This window comes from Pongo pygmaeus, chromosome 9 (assembly GCF_028885625.2).
Source record: "Pongo pygmaeus isolate AG05252 chromosome 9, NHGRI_mPonPyg2-v2.0_pri, whole genome shotgun sequence".
Classification (NCBI taxonomy): domain Eukaryota; kingdom Metazoa; phylum Chordata; class Mammalia; order Primates; family Hominidae; genus Pongo; species Pongo pygmaeus.
This window is the reverse complement of record NC_072382.2, coordinates 74,105,611-74,115,345: the sequence shown is the minus strand read 5'-3', so window position 1 is coordinate 74,115,345 and position 9,735 is coordinate 74,105,611.

Here is a 9,735-nt window from a genome sequence, read left to right as displayed (position 1 = left end):
TCATATACTTTCGTGACTCACTGCCCCAAGCTCTCTCTCTCCTGGCCTGGTATGATGGGAACAGACAACTTTGGGGATAGGCAGGGTTTCTCTGGGAGGTGATGACATATGACCTCTGGCCTCTGAAGACTCCTCAACTGGGCTAGGGTGGGGACCAGGATACTGAAAGGTAGGATGGTCTCACACCCAGATGAAGACATAGCCACCTCCACCTAGATGTGATGGGGACACCCCACCTACTCCCCAATCATTTCCTTAGTCCCATTCCTCCCTCCCATCCTGCCCTGTCCTCCCATGTGACATCACTCCTCTGGCCTGTGTCCCCAGAAGACTCCATAGGGTAGAGAACGACAAGATAGGACAAACTGATAGGCCTGGATGTAGGGTGCTCAGATTAGTTTATCTGTTCAGCAAACTGTCCTTTGCAGGAAAAGTCTGCCCCTGGTGCTGCTGAGCATTGACTTGGAGGGCAGGCATGTCTGAGCCCTGAGGTCAGGAGAAAACTTCCTACTACTCCAGGTGCTTTTCCAGGTCTAGAATTCCCTGGCCAAGGGACAGAGCTTCAAATCTTTTCCCAGCAAAGTGAGAAAGATGTCATGTCCACAATGTCTGAATTAACAAAGGCATCTGGGAGCCAGGAGGGAGAGATCAACAGAAAACAGTTAAGATGGATCAGTGCAGGGACAGAGGATAGTACAGATGGCAGGTTGGATAAAGGTCCTGAGCCTGCCTGGGATGGGGGATCTGGGAGAGCTTCCTGACACAGGGAACTCCTAATCTGAATTCTAGGTAATCTATAGGAGTTAGGCAGGCCCAAAAGATGGGAGCGGAGGAAGGTCTAGTCAGTGGGGTGGTTCTGGCATTGACTGGGGGCCCTGTTCCCTGAGACCCCAGTGTGAGCTGGGATGGGGGAAGGGGTTATAGGAGAAGGTTGCTCTAGGTTCCTGGCAGCGCTATGGGGTAGGAGGGTGGATGGCTGACAGTGAATCTTAGAGGAGAATCCCACACAGGTGAGGGCTGGGTTCCCTGATCCCCCACTATCCTGGGAGGAGCCCTCCTGGCCTGGGGAGGTAGGTCTCAGCTGACAGCCTGGCTGGGTGTAAGTACTCTCTTTGGCCTGGTGGCTTTCTTCCTGATGACCTTCAATCCCACTCAGGCCACCCCCTTTACATCTGCCTGACACCCGCCCTCCCGGAGGCTCTACTTTTCAACCCAGGAGCCCCCAGCAGCACTGGGCCTCAGTGGGGATGGTGTGGGGGTGTGGGGTGGGCAGGGGTGGCTGTGAGAGGGCAGCTCAATCACAATTTGGAATCCTGGCATGTGAGAGCCAGAAGGGACCATAGGGATAGTCTAACTCAAACTTCCCATTTTACAAATGAATAAACTGAGATCTAGAACAAGACAAAGATAGGGAATTGTCCATGGCTATTCAGTGAGTTAGAAGCAGAGACAAAATTAGAACCCAGGCCTCTGATCCCAACTGAGATCCTTCTTTCTCTACCCAGGATCTTACAGGAAGGAAATAAGCATTTTAGCTAGAGCAATGAGTCTCAAACTTGATTAAGTCAGTTCAAGACACTGCATTGATGCTAAATGTGGTTCCCTTAGATTCTTTGGAACTAGTCTGCTGATAAATCCTGATATGGACACTGACGCTTAGAGCAGCCTCTTTCATAAGATGCTGCGCATTCCAGTCAAACCAGAATATTTTCATATTAGCGTGTTTAGGTTATCATTAAAGTGAATGTACAAAACTTAAAAAATTCAGGTAGCATATCTGCAGACATCCATGAATAAGGCTGGAAACTCACGAAACTGAAGAGCCCAGTTTGAGAAATCCTGGGCTGAAAGGCCAGTCAATCCTGGGGAGTGAGTGGGACAGATTGGGTTTAAGCTGCAGTGTCAATTGTGACGGGGCCTAGTGTGGGGCTGGACTCCTGCCCTCTGCCCACCCCATGCCCCAGCCCTCTTCCTCTGATAGGCAGGCCTGGGAGCATCTTTCCTGTGGTTTCAACCATCTGGGAATCTGCAGGTCGCAGATAGCTCAGAGCCAACTTGGGCTGGACCTGCCCCTCTGGACCTTGAATCTTTATCTGTAATATGATAGTGTGGATTTGCCTGGAGGGATTGGAAGGGATAGGATGGGGAGAAGGAGACAGGGACAGAGCTGTCAGTGCAAACTGGGCTTTTTTTTTCTGGTAGTTGATAAGTCAGCAGCTGAAAAGATAATCTTACCTTGTATTCCACTTCTGAGATGTTATCTTTCAGAAATCATGCTAAAGGAAAAGGCATGGCTCTAGAAAGGACTGATAATCATAACTTAGTTATACCCAGAGCTGGTCCCCTAGCTAGGCAGCTTACATTTTTGTTCATAGATAATCAGCTGGTCCTTGTGGCAATCCTGGGAGATGGGAACCCTCTGAGCTCCCTCAGGCCCATACTTCCTCTTCTTCCAAAGTGATCTCAAGGTGTTATCACTGTCTGTGTTCCCATCTTCCCACCATCCCCCCCCCACCCAATAGATCTGAGCCCCTCCAGGGTTGCCTCCTTTCTATTCTGTATCCTTAGGGCCCAGCAGCTCACCTGGACCATGGAAAGCACAGAAAAAACTGGCTGAATGAATCAAGAGATCAAGTGCTCTCCCTGAGGCCCTGTAACAGCTCTGCATCTGACTGCCCAGAAGGAAGCAGAAGTGAGTGACAAGTTGGGGGAACCAGAGCTTGCACATCATAGGCCTAAGCACTAGCCTCTGGGGAAAGGCAAGGCCAGCTGACCTTGGTGAAGTTAGGACCAGGGCCAAGGCCACCTCTTCTGGTTCACCCTCTGCTGGCCTCCCAGCTTCTTTGGCTCAGCAACACCCAGGATTCCAGGCATGTTTGCCTCTGGCCTTCTAAAAATACCCAGGCCACCCAGCACCTCCCAGATGTCTGAGCGCTGAGTCTGTGATTTCCCTGCTGGTAACGGGACAGCCCCGGGGTGGGCAGGCGGGGGTGACTCAAGCAGCTCAAGCCACTTCCTCTGCCTCCCATCCCCTAGCCTACCAGAAGCTGGACCCAGCCCTGCCTCCTAATCCTTGCAAGGCAAAGGAGGGTAGAGGCTTGACCGTCTGAACTAGCAGACCTCAGAGATTGTTGACTCCAGTCTCTTCTTGGGACAGATGGGAGATCTGAAGTCTAAGGATTGCTCATGGCACTTGTGCCATTAAGGTCCTCCTCACCCCACTCCCCAGCACTGTGCTCATGCCTGCTACTGTCTCACTTCCCACATGCTACTTGGAGTCTAGGTCTTGGAGCCCAACCTGACTTCCTCCATGCAGCTGAAAGCTCCTGACAGCAGTGATGGGGAGGATCCCTGTGGTCTCCATGGTGCCTGGAAGAGTGTCCAATCCAGAGCACACCATCAGTAAATGTAGATTGGACTGAACAATGTAGTGGCAGCTGGGGCAATGGGTGGAGCACTGGGCTGGAGGACAAAGCCTCTGAATTCTATCCAGCCCAGGGTCAGCCACTGTGATACTATGCATCCTCTTCAATTGCCCTGGACAAACCTGTTTCTCCTGGGCTGGATAAGATGGTGTCTAAGGACTGAGCCAGCTCTGCTGACTTGAAGCTGCAAGCTAATGCCCTGCTGGATATTCCTGTCCTTTCTCTGCTCCACTGTATGTCTGGGAGAGATGGCACAACCTGTAGGTTCCATCAGCTCCAGGTTCTCAGCTTCTGCTCCTCCCTCCGTACTTCTGAACATTCCACCTCTGGTCCTAGTCCCTGAGGCCCAGCTCTTCCAATGGTGCCACTTCCACCTCTGCTGCTGGGTACCCAGGGGTGAATGCACACCTACCTCGCTCACTAACCATGTGACCTTGGGTAAGGCATTGCCCTTTTCTGGGCTTCAGTTTTATCATATCTAAAATGGAATAATAAGGCCTACCTTAAAGGAGTGCTATGAGGATGTAGGAGATTCCATAGCTCAGATGTCAGGTTATATATTACCTCCTGCAGAAAGTCTCCCCTGTCCTCCCAAGGATGGCTCAGATAGCATTTGTTGCTGGCTCTTCAGTTCTGACCTTCCCATGTTCACACTATGTGGTCATTGGCTCTCTATGTATCCATCTCCCACCAAGCTGTGGGCTCCTCAAGGCCAGGAGTCTCCAGGACCCAGTACAGGACCTTTCCAGATGAAGTGCCTGGGAACGTTTTTTGACAGACACAGTGGGTGAAAGAGCACTTGATCTCTTGATTCATTCAGCCAGTTCTTTCTGTGCTTTCCGTGGTCCAGGTGAGCTGCTGGGCCCTAAGGATACAGAATAGAAAGGAGGCAACCCTGGAGGGACTCAGATCTGTTGGGTGGGGGGGATGGTGGGAAGATGGGAACACAGACAGTGAAAGAAAGGCAAGGGGTTGTGCAGAAGTCTGGGAGTCTGAGTAAGAAGTGGCCTGACTGACAGGGCAAGTTCTGGTAGTAGGAATATTGACAGCTACTTGGAGCTCTTCCCCCATTTCCCTGTTTGGTGAATTCATCCTTCAAGATCCCAGGAGAGCATCTCCTTCCCTGAGAAACCGGATCACTCTCCCCTCTACCACATTACACACTCCACTGTAGGGGTTCTTTACACACCTGTCTCCCTTCTCAGATGTGAGTTCCCTGAAGGCAAGACCCCGTTGGATCTCACAGCACCAAGCACTGGATCTGGCACGAGTTAGTCAAGGTTTTGGAGCAGAAGAATGGATGGAGGAAATCATTTCTGAATCAAACTTGGAGTTGAACTGCCTGATCTTTAATGCCCTTTCCAGCCTTAGGGATGATAATGAATTACCAAAGTGAGAAAAATGGAGGGGCAAGCTGTTGTCGTCCTTCCAGAGGCACCCTCCAAGTGTGTGTGGGTGAAATGTGAGCTGGAGAGAGGATTGACAAACAGCAGTGAAAACATATTCCTGGACCCCATTCTTTTTTTTTGTTGTTGTTTGTTTGTTTTTTTGAGATGGAATTTGCCTCTTGTCATCCAGGCTGAAGTGCAATAGCACAATCTCGGCTCACTGCAACCTCCGCCTCCCAGGTTCAAGCGATTCTCCTGCCTCAGCCTCCCAAGTAGCTGGGATTACAGGCACACACCACCACGCCCAGCTAATTTTTGTATTTTTAGTAGTGATGGGGTTTCACCATGTTGGCCAGGCTGGTCTCGAACTCCTGACCTCAGGTGATCCACCTGCCTCAGCCTCCCAAAGTGCTGGGATTACAGGCATGAGCCACTGTGCCTGGCCTGAACCCCATTTTTATGTCTGGATTTTTCTCTCTGTTGAAGAATTGCTGCAGAAACCAGATTCTAAGTATAAAAGGCCTCTAGATATCTAAGATGATCCCCAGAACCTTGATGTGAATCCATTTACTCATACTTTACATTCTCACTTTACACTTTGAGCATGAAGCCCATGGTGATCTGGTTGTAAAAGGTTTAAAGGTTAATTGGCAGCCAATGTTGGGGGTGAGAAGTTGCTGCTGCAGGCAGGCAGGTATTCACCAAGGCAGCAGAGAGAGGAGGCATCTGCCAAGCTGGTAGAAAGGAAATAGAAAAAGAAAACAGGCCGAGAGCGGAGGCTCAGGCCTGTAATCCCAGCACTATGGGAGGCCAAGGCAGGCGGATTGCTTGGTTGCAGTGAGCCAAGATCGTGCCACTACACTCCAGCCTGGGTGACAGGGCAAGACTCCATCTAAAAAAATAAATAAATAAATAAAATAAAAATACAAAAATTATCCAGGTGTGGTTGTGCATGCTGTCGTCCCAGCTACTAGGGGCACTGAGGCAGGGGAATTGCTTGAACCTAGGAGGTGGAAGTTGCATTAAGCTGAGGTCACACCCCTACACTCCAGGCTGGGTGACAGAGTGAGACTCCGTCAAAGAAAAGAAAAGAGAAGAGAAAAGAAAGAAAATGGGCAAAAGCAACTAAAGGTACCATAGATCAAAATCTTTAAGTTCAGCATTGGGTACATCACTGCATATCTGCTCTGGGCAAATCCCTTTCTGGGCCTCAGTCTCCCCATCTGTAAAATGAACAGGTTATACCAAGGGCTCTGAGGGCTTATGATTCTCCAGGAGTTTCCTTATGTGAGGCCTTTCTGTCCCCAACCATACAGGTCAGATGAGGTGTCATCAAGGTCAAGACTCCAGTTTCTAGGGTTTTTGGGTAATCAGGCTTTCCTGCCACAAACTTTCCTGCCACAAACCTCCCGCTAGGCTCCTTAGGGGGAGTTCACTACTGCGGCTGTCTGGGCTGAGCCCCCACGGAGAAACAAAACTCTCCAGGGTCTGGTGCAGAGGCTGTGGCCCAAGGTCTGCTTGCTGCCTAAGGAAGATGTGAAAAGGAAGCCTGGCTCTGGGTGAAACGGAAGTGTCTGAGGTCTGACAGTTGCTGTCATCATGGTCTCTGCAGCCAGGAGGGAAGTAAAACTGTCTGGGCATCTGGTAGTTTCTACCCTGAGAGTCCACAGGACAGTGACAAGTTGGGCCTGGTGCAGGCCTGTTCTCTGGTCCAGAGCCCCAGCCTCTGGAGAGAGGCTGGCCCAAAGATTTGGAGGGAGGGCAAAGAAGAATACTCCGAAGCTGGTTCATGACCTTAGGCAAATCTCTGTGCCTCTTTGGGTCCAGTTTCTCCATTTGCGAAAATGGAGTTTGGGCTAAATTTGCCTGTGCAATAAGGGTTTCTGGAATGGTGGGCACTGGGGATACAGAGACAATTTGGTTACAAGGAACCTTGATTGTTACCTTGCTGGCAAGGGACTCACAGCCTGGTGGGACATAGTTACAGAATCATTGGTTAATTGTGATTATCAATGCATGTACAGGTGCCGAAAAGCTGTGGACATAGAGCACTAATTCAGCATTCATCCAGAGATCCAGGGAAGGTTAAGCAACTTGCCCAAGGTCATATAGATATTAAGTGGTCCATCTGGGGCCAGAGTCTTGAAAGGAAGGGGAATTCAGAAGAGGACATGGCTAAATAGAAGTCTGGAAGTCTGCTTGTGCTTGCTGCTATCATCAAGATCTGAACAAAGTTATGGAGACCCAGAGGAGGGGAGATTAATTCTGACTTAGGAGAAGGAGGAAGACTTCACAGAAGCAGGGTTTTGAGCTGGGGTTTAAAGAGCAAATATGAGTTTATCAAGTAGAGAAAAGGGAGAAGGGTGTTAAAAGCTGAGGGAACAGCATATTCAGATTGTGTGATGTTGCTAAAAAAGCCTGATGAGTTGCTGGAAAAGTTGTCTGTGTGTGTTTGTGCGTGTGTATATATATGCGGTATGTTAGGAACAAAGAGTACCTAAAATGGGAGTACTGAGAGATGAGGTTGCATAGGCTGGCTGGAATCACACAGTGAAGGGCCTTGAATGTGTTTGGAGGGCAGCGGGCAGCCATAAAAGGGTCTTAAGCCACGGATGCATGGTCAAAATAGCCTATTAGCAGGCTTGCTCGGGCTGCTAGGAGGTCAGAGGACCAAAGTACAGGGCTGGGGCCAGGCAGAAACAACTGTAAAGAGGCAGTGGCAGAGCATTGAGGGTGTCAGGTGTCAGGCCTAGCCCCTGTCAAGAAGTAGAAACTTTTCAAGAGACTACATAGGTGTGGAGGAAACAAGAATTGAAACCTGAGCCCTGCTGTGGCTGTGGTCTGGGCAGGTGTGGTAAGCAGGGGAAGTGAAAGGGTTGGGGTGACTTCCAGTTGAAGGAGGGGGATGGCTTGTGGGGGATGCTAGGGGCCTGTCCTCAGGCTGGAGACCTGTTCCAGGACGGGGCAGGGTAAGGGGCTATGCCTGACCAAGCCCCTGCCTCTTGCTCCTGCCCTCAGAGATCCCACTTCCTTCTGCTAGGCCTTAACTCTTTCTCCTGAGATATTCCTTCCCTACTCCCCACCCCTCCCAATGTCCCATCCCACCCTTTCTAGTATCCCATGGTTCCTATCCAGGTCCTGTAGGCCCTCCAGCGAGGCTGCCCCGAGCAGCTCAAGTTCCTTGGCTTCCCCTACACCGACCTGCACTGCTCATGCTGCCTGAGCAGTGGTCTGACCATGTTTTGCCTTGAGGCCTGTTTTGTTCTGTAGTGTTGGTTCACTAAACTAGTCACTGTTACTTCACTGTCACCTCACTGCAGGTGCAGGTGCCCCTGTCTCATCTGACTCTGCCCACAAGAGCTCTTGATAAGTCAGAATCAGACCCTCATGTGCCCAGAGAAGCTAGCATTGAGTATGCCTGGCCCAAAGCATGAACATGGGGAGGGGCTGTTCATGGGCTGTGCTGGTGACTTCTTTGTTCTGGGGCAAATCTTGACATGACTGTGTCTGTTTTTTTCATTTGTTTGTTTGTTTGTTTTTTTGAGACAGAGTCTTGCCTCATTGCCCAAGCTGGAGTGCAGGGGCACCATCACAGCTCACTGCAGTCTGGAGCTCCTGGGCTAAAATGATCCTCTCACCTTAGCCTTGTGAGTAGCTGGGGCCACGGGCATGTGCTGCCACACTTGGCTAATTTTTTATTTTTTGTAGGGGTTATGAACCATGAGGGGTGAATTGCTTCCTGCTGGTCCACAAATACCTGACCCTCCACCTGGATCTGCCCATTCAGATCAATCATCTCCAGGTGCAGGGTCAGGTATATGGGGACCAGCAGGAAGCAATTCACCCCTAATGGTCCAGAAGAAGAGACTTTAATGAGGGGACTACTGTACTGAGGTGTGGGCAGGGTAAGAGAACAAACAAAAGGACGCTGAGGCACCCACCCAGAGGCTGGCAACAGTGGAAAAGTCTTACGGCCCAGCACTCAAAGGGGTCAGAAATCATGTCCAGACCCAAGTGGAAGCCAGTTGGCAAGAAGCCTCATGAGGGAGCCCACAGGGGTCTGCCTCCCGGGGCACAGTGCAGGGTGTGGGTGTGGGTGCAAATGGAGACTAACGGTCTCCAGATATGGCTGAAAGATTCTCACCCAGATGGAATATCTGGAAGATGCCTCTGGCCTTGATGCAGTCACTTCTCTGTGATCGGTGCTGGTTTGGAGAAGGTTTTTCCAGCTGCCCCAGAGAGAACAGGTGAAGCTTTACTTTCAGAGTCATTCGGGTACCATCTAGAAAGCATGTTCTAGTCTTGATGGTGACAGACTAGAGAGTGACAGAGGCACGTGGCCCTCAAGGGTACCAAATTATCCCAACATACGTAGTGACACAGGCCCAGAGAGAGTCAGAGCTGTGCCAAGGGTAAACAGGCCCAGGGCAGAACATAGTAGAACACGGTGGAGGGGAGATGCTGTGAGCTGATGTTGGAGAGGTACACAGCATCCAGATTATGGAGTTAAGGCCACACAGATAGAGAGCAGCAGGGCCAAAGGTCCAACTGGTCAGTCTGAATTGGAACTTGACTTAAGCTCTTAACCAAGACCCTAAGCTGACCCTGTAGAGAAAAGAGAGAAGGGTGTTAAAAGCAGAGGGAATAGCATATTCAGATGCATGAAATTGCTAAAGAGCCTGATGAGTTGCTGGAAAAGTTGTGTGTGTGTTTGTGTGTGTGTACATATGTGCTGTGTCTTTGGAACAAAGGGCACCTAAAATGGTAGGACTGAGAGATGAGGTTGTGTAGGCTGGCTGGAGTCACACAGTGAAGGGCCTTGAATGTCAGGTTAAAAAGCTTGGGCTAAATTTGGAGGGCAGTGGGCAGCCATAAAAGGGTCTTGAGCAGTGGGTGCATGGTCAAAATAGCCTATTAGCAGG